The sequence below is a fragment of the Alligator sinensis genome, unplaced genomic scaffold, assembly GCF_000455745.1.
Source record: "Alligator sinensis unplaced genomic scaffold, ASM45574v1 scaffold93_2, whole genome shotgun sequence".
Taxonomy (NCBI): Eukaryota; Metazoa; Chordata; order Crocodylia; family Alligatoridae; genus Alligator; species Alligator sinensis.
In genome coordinates, this window is record NW_005841854.1 from 4416470 (window position 1) to 4428478 (window position 12009).

General features: G+C 39.7%; 1 long non-coding RNA gene across 3 annotated transcripts in view; it reads left to right on the top strand.

Annotated features, from left to right (window-relative positions):
• The window catches only part of LOC112551666, a 304599-nt gene that overhangs the window by 208146 nt on the left and 84444 nt on the right, over positions 1-12009 (top strand). For all 3 annotated transcript variants that reach the window (XR_003095965.1, XR_003095964.1, XR_003095966.1), the window contains one exon: positions 6231-6515. This is a non-coding gene — a long non-coding RNA (uncharacterized LOC112551666). The remainder of the gene's footprint in view (positions 1-6230; positions 6516-12009) is intronic.

Genomic DNA, 12009 nt, shown 5'->3' on the forward strand with positions numbered 1-12009 from the left:
GGCCCGAGATGCCTATTAAACTTAGAGCTGCGTGTGTGTGTCTGGGGAGGAAAAGTCCTTAGTAAATCCAAATTAGAACTGGTCTAATAAATGCTGAGCTGGGTGTGTGTGAACATGGGTTGATTAACATTTGAAGCACAGATTCCCCATCATGCAGTGCTCTCCTGCTTCTCTGGTCCCAGAATTCACTGCAGTCTCTGCTTCAGGCTTTCTGTTCTCCATCTCTCATGTAAATGAATGGTCATCTGGTTCCATCTCAGATGTAAATGAGACCTAGGGCAGTTGATTCACTCTTGTCACCCTTATCTGGAGGGTCTTAGGTGCATCTCTCACTGCATCTTAATCAGTTTCATTTAGGTAGAGGAGGGGAGGGAGGGGAAATTCTTTGTGAGCCAGACAGACTGCATCCTGTGCCAAAGCTGAGGCGTAACATCAGCTCTACAGAAAACGACCTGGGGGTTACAGTGGACAGTAGCCTGAATATGAGGCAACAGTGTGCCCTTGTTGCAAAGAAGGATAACAGTATACTGGGCTACATTAGTAGGAGCACTGCCAGCAGATTGATGGAGGTGAATATTTCCCTCTATTTAGCACTGGTGAAGCCACATCTGGAGTACTGTGTCCAGTTTTGGGTACCCACTACAGAAAGGATATGGATAAACTGAAGAGAGTCCAGTGGAGGGCAACAAAAATGATTAGGGGGATGGAGGACATGACTTCTGAGAAGAGGTTGAAGGAACTGGACTTATTCTGTCTGAAGAAGAGAAGACTGAAGGGGGATTTTATAGCAGCCTTCAACAGCTTGAAGAGTGGTTCCAAAGAGGATGGATCTAGACTGTTCTCAATGGTGCCAGATAACAGAACAAGAAGCATTGGCTTCAGCAAAGAAAGTTTAGGTTAGATATTAGTCAAAACTTTCTCTCAAGAAGGTTAGTAAAGCATAGAACAGGTTACCTAGATAGATTGTGGAATCTCCATCTTTGGTAGTTCTTAAGACCTGGCTAGACAAAGACTTATCTGGTATGAAATAGTTGGAGCTTGTCCTGTTTGAGCAGGGGGTTGGACTAGATGACCTCCTGAGGTCCCTTCCAACCCTAATTTTCTATGATTGTACCTTAGCACCAATTTGCCCAAAGAAGGAAGCCTTTGGCAAATTGTCACTGATTGTTTTTGTTGGGGTTTTTTGTGGGGTGGGGAGGAGTTGCTCCCCAAGGCTAGTACTACAATGTCAGCAGTCCACATTTGGCTTGAGCCAAGCAGAGGATGAATTTAGTGTAGTCAGCCGAAGAATTGGAAGGTTGGCACTCATTTTGTCATCTGCCACAGACTTTCTATGTAACTGTGGGGCTGAAAGGCCTTACATTTCTCTTGCCATATCAGCAATTTTACCAGGGCAATAAGGAACTATCCACATATTTCTGCTGTTTGTCACACTAAAAAAATGGTCAATGAGTCCAAAACAGAGTGGATCCATGATAAGGTAGTTGCTGTTTTAAACAAGTTACTTTGTCTTTCTGAGACAAAATTAGCATGTGGACAGATCCAAGAGATCCCTACTGTCTTACAGTGTTTTGATCTCCCTCTCCCCACCTCCAAAGGGGAGGAAAAGAGAGGTGCTCCCCTGGGGGTGAAAGAAGCCAAGGACCAATCCACTCTTGCAACTGCACCAGGGTTTATTGTATCCCACTAATATTATGTGTTGATGCTCCCACTGTCTCTCATTGACATTTTCTACTGTGAGAAATGTCCTTCCCTGAATAAGTTAAATAGCCAGGTGTCATTCTTTCCACAGGCTCTTTTTAAAATATAAATACATCTTTGTCTGAAAGGCTCTGGCTCATGTGCCTCGGACCAAGTCTGCAAAGGTCTGTTTGACTGGCCATGATGCCTACCATGTCATATGCTAATTCTCATTGATTACTTATCTCAGGCATTCAGGCTCTGAGTCCATCCCATGTGCAAAAACACATTGTTTATGGAGTGGCACCTGAAAATTATTACCAAGCTATTCAATCCTAACCCTATTATAACATATGACATACGTGTATATCAAGTATCACAATGCATAAGGACAAGGCTAAATACAGCTTAGCACTACCTGTACTGCAGAGTTAAAAAAACTCCAGCAGTAAAATAAATCTCAAGAAAACATGCATGACATTCCACAAACATCTCAAAATCTTGTAGGTTTGTGACACTTTCCTCGGCTAGAAGAGGGTCAAATCCACATCTTCACCCTCACAAGAGGGTGCACTAATCAAGCTTTTGGCCGCTTGAGTGGGAAGTACTCTCAATACCTTGTGATGGATCTTCACTGCTGAGCAGCAAGGAATTCAAGATTCATTGTATCAGAAAAAGGAATAGCACAAGGAGAAATATGACTGTAGTCCAGTGAACTTGTCTATTGGGGTTTATTTATTAGATTTTCCAGAAAAGTTTCATCAACTAGGTACAGGGATTCAAAAAGCCTAAGGTGAAATGGATTTAAAGTTATGCAGTGTTCTGTAAGCAGCATAGTTTAGATCAGTAGCAAACAGAACACACATTTGCCCTTTGGTGGGGTGGGGTGGGGTGGGGTGGGGGGAGGATGGACACAAATATAAGACTGGGTTCCACCATTTTTAAACCAGTTTATGCATGCCAAACTTCTTTTCTGTTACAGGTATAGACTGGTTTTGGATTACTTATATCGGTAAAAGTGTAATGCCTGTATCTGCCCATTGTGGTTTACAATAAGAGATTAAATAACATATAAAAACAAGCAAAATATTAGAATAAGATACAACATTAAAACTCCTTGAATGATAACCCAACTTAGCCTTGCTTACTAAATGTCTGCCCAAATACCTGAAGGTTGTGCAGCCCCTGCTACTATTCAAAAAGCATTCTACCATCTGCAGACATAAATACTTCTCCCAAGATTCAAGCTGCTATTCAAATACTAAAGATTGTCCTTTCAAAGTATGTTTATTCCTAAAGATCAACTTTTTATACTTTCAGATTTATAATTACAGTTTTCCTTCTTACATTGTCATGGTGTAGTGCCTTCTGAATTAAATGTTATTCTTATTCTTTCAGTATGGACAGTTTCACAATTGTTTGTTCAGCATATACAAGACTGATTAAAAAAAAAACAGGCAGTGAAAGGGGTTTTGGGAAGGGAATTATGACCATCTTTATCCATTTGGGAAAAGTATCAGTCCCCTCAGCTTGTGCATAGCAAAGCACTATAGCTGCCATCACCCATGATGACAGATGCCTGCTTTATTTATGTTTTTCTGTTTTAAATGCTGTGTATAAAAATTACTAAAAAATCAGTGTTCTATAATTTTGTTCCTCTGGACAGTCCGGTGTGATTCATTCTGTTTTCAGAGCAGAAACTGAATTTTCAGTAAGATTAATGGTGACCATGACTTGTCCCCCCTAGGTGGTGGTTAAAACATCTCATTTTCATTAACTAGGCCATGTGATTCATCTTTTCAGAATTTTTAAGCTCCTTACTGACAGAAACAGTGTGATAGAAACATTTATAAGAGTGGACAGGAAAAGACTTAACTATATATAATGCTCTCTCTGAAATCTCCTGAAAACATAAGGCAACATCAGTTAGAAAGTAGTTATCTTTGATAGCCAATATGTGTTACCACATACCAGGTAAACTGGATACATTGTGTTCTGTGGATTTAACTGCTATTACAACCGCATTGGATTGTATGGGCTATCATGTATTTGAAGAGTGAGTAGGATACTACTTGAATTTAAATAACTGTCATGCACAAAAGTAGAGGTCAAATACAGGGACCAGGTTTAATGCAATAAGCAGAATTTCAGTTTGCATTTCTATGTATACACTCAGGAATACACAGACTATCTCATCCATAAAGACTCACAGATTTTAAATGGAGCAATAGACAGAGAATATAATTCAGTTCTTTAAGACCAGTCTAGAGAGAGACTTTTTTGTTATTATTTATACATCCAGTTATCTGAGGCTTATGTTTTGCCATTACTTCTCTCAGATTTAAAGGGTAATTTATTTTAACTAAACTGGTATTTTACCACTCATCACTAGAAACACAGAACTGAAAGCACTGCCAGAGGGAAAAAAAAATAGCTTAGTCTTTACGGTTCAGTTCCTTTAAAAGTGAAGGAAGCGTAAAATGGCAGACATACCAATGTCAATGATTCCATCTGGGTTTTGTGCTTAACATTGCAAAGTTGATCCAGACAACAGTTTCTAAACAGTAGTAACTGGGTGTAGACCATTCTCTTACAACATGGCAACAAATAGCAATCATGGTAAAGAATTCAAATTTTCCGAAGAGTGTTTTTGATAATTGACCTAGGGGCAGAATGTACTGTCTCTCAGTATCAATTTCCTGAACAGTCAAAGGAAGGAGTGACAGGGACCTACACTAAAGATATTGTCAAACATAACAATTGACTTGCTATCAAAGAATGCTGATATGCAAGCTGTTAGGATGCAGCTTTTATATTGGCATGATCCTGTAGTGAAGCAAGTATGGCAAAAACCACTCCATATTTAACCCCACTTCATTCAGGGACAAAAGTAGGTCACTTGTATCACAACAAGCTTATGCAGATGTAAGACTTACAGGGTACATCTACACGAGATGTTTCTTGCAGAGTTGCCTAATTATCTCCACAGTAAAGTCTCAGCATATGCACATGCAGTGCTATTAGGACAGAGTTAACTAATTAACTCTGCCATAGGTTAGTACTTGTAAACATAAGCACTATCCTTCAGGGGAGTTTTTTTAACTGTGCAGTAATGCACTGTAGACACTAATGGGACCAGCTGGGACACAAATGTGCTTCAATGTGGTGGCTCCCTGACAGCGAGCCCTGCACTGAAGTACCCTCATGCCCTACCCAGCCCCTCCACAGCATGTTTGCTGACCCCGCAGGCTGGCAGGCTGGCAGGCTGACCCTCAGGCCCACTGCCACTTGGGGCTGCTCTGATCCAGCTCAACGTACCGCAGTTCTGGGTGCACCTTCAACCGTGGCTCCCAGGAGCAATGAACTCCAGTGTGGTATATGCCGGAGTTTATTGCTGTGCACTAATTGCACATGTAAACACATGTAGACACATGTAACATGTAGACACGCTCACAGTGTAACAGCTGATATAAGCACCTGAACAGCTGCAACTCCCCACTTTTCTGAAAGCAGCTAAAATGTACATTTGCCCATAACATAAAGGCTTGTGATATGGCACTTGGACTTTAAAGAACAAAAGGGTTTCAGACTGTTGTTCTGTCTTCTTCAGAGAAGAACTCAGAGGGCAGTGGACACAAGCAAACATTGTGCTGGTTCTATTTCTTCTTCAACCGGTAAGCCCAAGCACACTGGAAATGAGAATATTTGGCAATACAGAGACTTTGCTGATGGTATTGTGATGGAAACATCACTGCATAAGGAAGGTCTTGTGCCACTTTTTGGTACTGTTATATCGAGCATCACTGCATAAGGAAGGTCAGAGAGGAAAAAGTGCAAGTATTACAGAAAGGGAAAAGGCATAAGGAAAAGAAAGTAAAAAAGGAGAGAAATACAAATAATACTATTTTTCAGATTTGAAGGGACTCAGAATTATGGCTAGTTAAATCACGAGGGGAAAATATTTTCAACAACACCTGTTCTGTTTTTACTCACTTCTGATTCCAGTTTCAGGTGCTCTCTTCTCTCTGCATTTTTCTAAATCCAGTATATGCAGCTTCCCCCACCTTTCTAGTTTCATTGTTCCCTTTTCTTTCTGTAAGAGAGTGGTGTGTGTGGCCCCACAGTGCATGAACCAGACCTTGCCTCTGGCACTGCTTTAAGTGGGATCTACAATGCAACAAATTAAAACCAACTTAAGCCCTGCTTCTGATGTGATTTTTCCCTCTGTGGTTACACAGGGAGAAAAAAGAAAACCAGAACTAGATCACCATGGGCAATATGCAGAGTAGTCAATTCTAAGGAAACTTGAACACCAACTGAAATAATAATGAAGGCAATTTGCAGATAATATTTTGATGGAAGGAGGCACAGTCAAATTATCCACTGCAGATGAATAAGAATGAGTCATCAGAATATTCTTATTCTTCCACAAGAGTAAAAGAATAAGATAAATATTTTAATGATATTAGTTACTTTAAATAATTAGCACTCATTAGTAGAGGTATGTAACAAAAGGGCTCTCTGATTCTTTTATTATTTTTTAACTCTAGGTATGAACAGATGAACTAATAAACCAGTGTAATTTAAAGCAGTTTTGGTATTGTGATGGAAGCCAACAAATGTGAAACCATAATTTGTTCTATATATGGATTTCTGAGCATTGGCTCTCAAACAGAAGCCATTAAGCTACCTCATTGTTAAGAAGCATGGAGACTGGTTAACCAGTGTACCCTGAAGTGATGATTCCCTGACACCTTCTGGGATAGGAAGTGACATGTCTTCAAGAGAAACTGACCTTAAAATTCTTGGAAGTCCCTGGAATTCACTTTTCAAAGGTACGTGCTATTTGCCTACTCCCATTCCATTGACTTCGGGTTGATCATAGTTAGGCTAAAGGCACATTGAAAGTCCCATGCCAAATTCGTATTTAAATTGATAAGCTTTAAAAAAAGCATAGTAAAATTATAAACAATATATATTCTGCTGCCCTTATTTATGCAGTATGTACTGTGCTTACAAGTATACCCATTGATACTATTTTGTTTAACTTGTTGTTTGATTAACTACTCAGATAACAGAGGCTTTAGTTATGGTGGTGACCCTAAGCAAGGTAATTGATGGGGTGAAGGGCTCACTGACACAAGTAAAGGCTCCATTATCTGGTCCAAAGGGACTACATAAAAAAGGAAGCTAGTGTAAGTAAGGGAGACCTTGACCCTGTTTCTTTTTTAAACATGCAGATTTTTTTTTATTATATAAACACAAGTTAGGATATAAACATAAGTTGCCAAAATAAGCAGATCACATATAGTGGGATGTGTCACACCATAGCTGTTCTGCTTCACAGGGTGAAACATACAGGGGCCCAATCCTGCAGAACAATGGAGACGTTTCCTGCATACAGAGGTGCAGGTTGGAGATTCCCTGGGATACAGTTCTGTAGGCAAAGAAAGCCAGGGTTTCCCTGGGGCTTGAGGGACCCAATTCTGCACAGGAATTTCAGGTACATATAGGATCAGGTGCCCAAAGCGCTGGGGGCCGCTGGAGGGTACATGCAGCTCCAGGCTGCCCATGCTCTTGCACTATAAAGCTAATACGCATCTGCCACAATAAACCAATAGAAAATATTACTGCCTTTCTCACAGCCAAAAATTTTAGCCATTTATAGTGCAATAAGGGATATGAACGTCTGTTTGTTTGGCTTTTATACCACCATAATTTTTTTTTTTTATGGCAGCGCAGAAGTGACATCTATTTCCACTCTTATTTATCTAACATCATGTCAGTTTATAAACAAGAGATCAGGTTGTACATAATGACATCTGCCATTCTTAGATTTGGCTAGGTAGGACTAGGAAGTCCAAACAGCTTCTTTCTTTTCTGTCTTTGAATCATTTGGAGCCTTTTGATGCAGTCAGCTGTCTGAAGGAAAATATGGTCCTCCTGTAAACTGCAGGTAACAATATATATCTGTCAGAAATAAATGGTTGAACTGCTTGGGGGTTAAGTCTTTGATACTGGCCAGAGATAAAGGCATAAACTGACATACTCAGTGATACTGTAAATTTTTAGTCACTCAAAAATTTCAGTATGACATAATTTTTAATAAAGAAAATGTTCCAATGCAAAAATAAGTATACAAGTGAAAAATCATGGAAATAGAACACTTTTATTTCAAAGAAGTATTCAATGCAAATTCCTTATGATTTGTAAACAGACTTATTTGGAAACTACTCTAAGAACATGTGAATAAATGTCAAAATATGAACTATTCACAAATGGTTTTCTTCTATCCCATTATTGCAACTGCAATAAGATAAGAATCTCCCAACCTTTACTCCCTCATCATGGAACCAAGGCTGGGAAATTAGACTCTCCCAGCCCCTGTTCTGTGATTACAAAGTGGGGGCTGGGAGCTCCCTGCTGCTGGGGGCAGGGGGACATTATCTCTGCCCGGGCTTCAGTAGCAGAACCTGCCTCAGCAGCAGGCAGCTTATGGGGGCAGGGAGCAATCTCCTGCCCCCTGCTGCCCATCTGACCTGGACCACATTTGCTCTTAATCACCCATCTATACATGCTGTATGATGTAAAAAGTAATCGTTAGTAAATTTGCTACTTGTATTTACAGGTAGAAAATTTACTCATGATTAGAGCAAATTACTGCACAGTAAGCATCTGCACATCTAGATGGTGATGTTTACTGTGCAATAATTTGCGCTAATTTCATGTAAAGTATTTCAAGATGTGCCCCATGTGTAGGGATATTTGGTTAATCTTCTGCTCCAAGGGAGATCAAAGTGCAAATCTCTGTGTACTGAAATCAGACACAGTGATAACCTCAAACCCAACAAAGTGGAAACTGTCAGGTTTTGTGCAAATCTAATCTGAACTGTGACAAAGGGGCATGCAAAAATTCCAGTTATCTTTTCAGGAAACTAACAAGAAGCTTTGTCTGAAAATAATTCCTAAATAGACTATATCATGAAAGCTCATAAGTGACTGCCAGTGATAACTATAATTTGGAGGACAATTACAATCAGTGACTATTTTTTCAATACATTAGTTTACAAATAGTCCTTCTGTGGCAGTTGTTCAGGGTACTATTTCTTATTGCCAGCTTTTTCTTCTGAGTTTAACTCAATAGCCAATGAACTGTAGTAAACCTCACAAAATTCTCCAAGCATTGTCGAATTTAGCAGCATGATAGAACATTTCCATAGTGACTGAGATGCACTTTTAACATCTGAAGTTTGTGTGGGTGTTTGTCTTTTGGTTCATTGCTTCACCAACCACTGTATCTAGCTTGGAATTACTTCTGCTTCTACATATCTCCCCCCTACCCATTCCCCAGTCTATAAACCCAAAGTCCACATGCAACATCTCATAAAAGCATCTAATTTGAAGACTTGGAAGCATAAACCATGTACAACACCAAAGATGTACAACAAAGATGTAGAAGTGGTGTAAACTTTAACCCACATGCCATTGGCTGCTATATGCATATGTCTAGGAATGGATCAAAATGATTTAAATGAAAAATCCCTATACCAAGATTGTATTAGGTTATGTCAGCAGCCCTACATGCAAACATTAGCAATATTCACTTCTCACGCACATTTTTAAATTTGCCCCAGTCTTCTACTTAAGTTATCACGTGTTCTAAACATGCCAAGAAGATAATGTATGTGTTTTGGTTTTCATTTTATTTTTCCTACAAGCTGGATACATCTGAGTAAGATTAAATTCATTTATTTGGAAAGTACACAATGACATGTGCTTCTGCAGTTCATTGATGATAAGCTATAACAGGTCAAAGTAAGAGCAAAACTTTCCAAAAGGAAGTTATAATATGTAGCTTTCTTTGATTGCACATCTGCAAAATGTGTTACCAAATGGACAAAATATTGCCAAAAAAAAAAAAGGAGGAAGCTGGAAATGAAGAAAGATCCAGAAATTAAGTTGATAATGCATGATTAGAAATAAGAGTTTTACATGGAGGAAAATGAAGTAGAAAGATGCCATGTAACAGTGAATTTTACCATAGATAACATGACAACAATAAAATTAATAGTAGTAGAAGTCTGTTAAAACTGTTAGAAATTGTTCTAAAATGACAAATCAATAGCAGAAATACAGTATTATTCAAGGTAGTTATAGAGGACCTGTGACAATAATATACAGACTGCTCATGAATTCAGTTAGAAAGACAGCTAGAAAAGCTACAGAATGAGTTTTTGGAAGTGGTTTGATGTGTCATATTTTGTCTGAAGGCCAGGCGAAAAAAGGAGTCAGTGATGATTTTGTGGTTCTCACTGAAACAGTTGGAGGCCATTCAAGGAGACATTTTAGGTCAAATGGTAGTGTGTTCTGCTGTGCCTTGCAATTGGTAGGCCAATAACTTGGGAATGTTGTTATCCCACAGTGATACAACAGTTTTTTTCATAATCACTGAAGCCATATGTGGTGGGCCAGTAGGGGGTGCTCCTGCGCCTGAGCCACCCACCTCACTACACCCAACCACCTTCCAGGCTTCAAGTGCCTCCCTGGGTGCGCCTCACATCTGGCCAACCCACCTTCCTAGAGCACACCCGCTAGTCTGAGGGTAACTCTGCCACCACCCAGGCTAAGGCTTGATCCTGGCACTGTGCCCTCTGGGAAACACAGGCCTAGTAGTCCTTGAGGGTAGTCGACCCACTCCAAGAACTTGGGGTGTTTCCGTCAGTCTGAAGCACAAATAGTGGTCTCTCTTAGTCAGCTGAACCAAGGGGACCCCAAGCCGTAATCTAGACCCACTCCCAATAAATCTCCCATGCTATGTACAAAGGAGAACTTTATTGGTTACAAGGAGTAGGTTTGAAATAGGGTACAGGGTACAGCAATATCAGAGAAATCCAATAGAGCAAACTGGCATGGCTGGGTAGCCTTTGATCACACATCTGAGTTACTGCAAGCTAGATATCTAGCTAGATCTCAGGTACCTTACTCACAAGTATCATCCAGAGGCAGGTGGAGATTCCCTCTGGGGCTAATAGTTCATTAATCATGAGTTTCAAGACAGTGAAATTCAGATGGTCCAGCTCTTCTCTCTGAGTTTTCATCATGGCTACTTCCCCTCCTCCTGGGCAGACCTTAACTTATATAGAACTTATGACCTCATTTACCTGGTCCAATGGAGGCCAGCACCTGTTGGCTGCCAGCCAACCAATTTGAAATGCATCACTGGTTGCCGGGTAGACTGGCAGTCTCTAGTCCCCTCCCAGTCAGGTTGGCATTGCTTAGAACAATAGGGAGCCCCTCACCCAGGTATGTGATGCCAGTCACGTAGGCAGAGGGAGCAGGTTTCCCCCCTCCCTCAGGAATGTATCCAGCTCAGGTTACAACTCAGGGTCACCTAAGAGATGGATGTCTGTCCTCTGCAGGGACCATGTTAACCAAATTGTCACAGAGCAGAGTTTTGGAGAGAGACAGGGATGGTATTCTGCCACACCATATGATGCTTTTAATGCATCACTTCTCATTCTAGCCACAGGTCCTTTGGTTATTCTGTATAATGAATTTGTTTTGTTTTGTTTTGTTTTTTTTTTGTTTTGTTTTGAATTTTGAAGGGTGGCAAATTCCTGAAAACATTTTTCTAACAAAAGCTCTTCTTCAGTCTTCATAGATTTCATGGACCTTGTAAGACCATTGGGTCCAGCCTATTTTTTCAACTGTACTTCTGTACTTCATCCAAACCAAAATATTTGTAATATCCATCTGATAGAAATTAGAGTTAGTTAACCCAATGCATATGCAACTAAGTATTCTGAATTGTGCATCCATTTCTGCTGGTTTTCCATTTAACATATTCTGCATATTTGTTTTAAAAAAATCACAATTCATTTAAGACTCAGCTGTGTAGATGAGGAGGGATAGGAGAATCATTTATATTCCTGGAATTGATTTGGATTGATTGTGGGAAGTCCAGTTCCCTCCATGGCTGACAAAATCAATTTCAGATGAAATATTGTTAGGCAACACTTCAGATGTATACATCCCACAGGAAATAATCATTGTTGTCTTATGAATCAGACATAACCATACAAGTAGCAAAGAAAAATATGAAAAATAGGAATAAATTATATTAAAGTGTGTTTTTTTTCCTTATGAACACAGATATAGTTTTTAACCTAATAGTCCTTGAGATGCAGGAGTTGTATTCTTTTTTTTTTTTTTCTTCTTATTTTTTTTCTTTTGGATAATCCAAGATACTTGAAACATTTTACAACCATTCTACATGAGATATTTGGATAGAAGACACAGTCAGACAATGTACATCCAGGGCTAGATTTA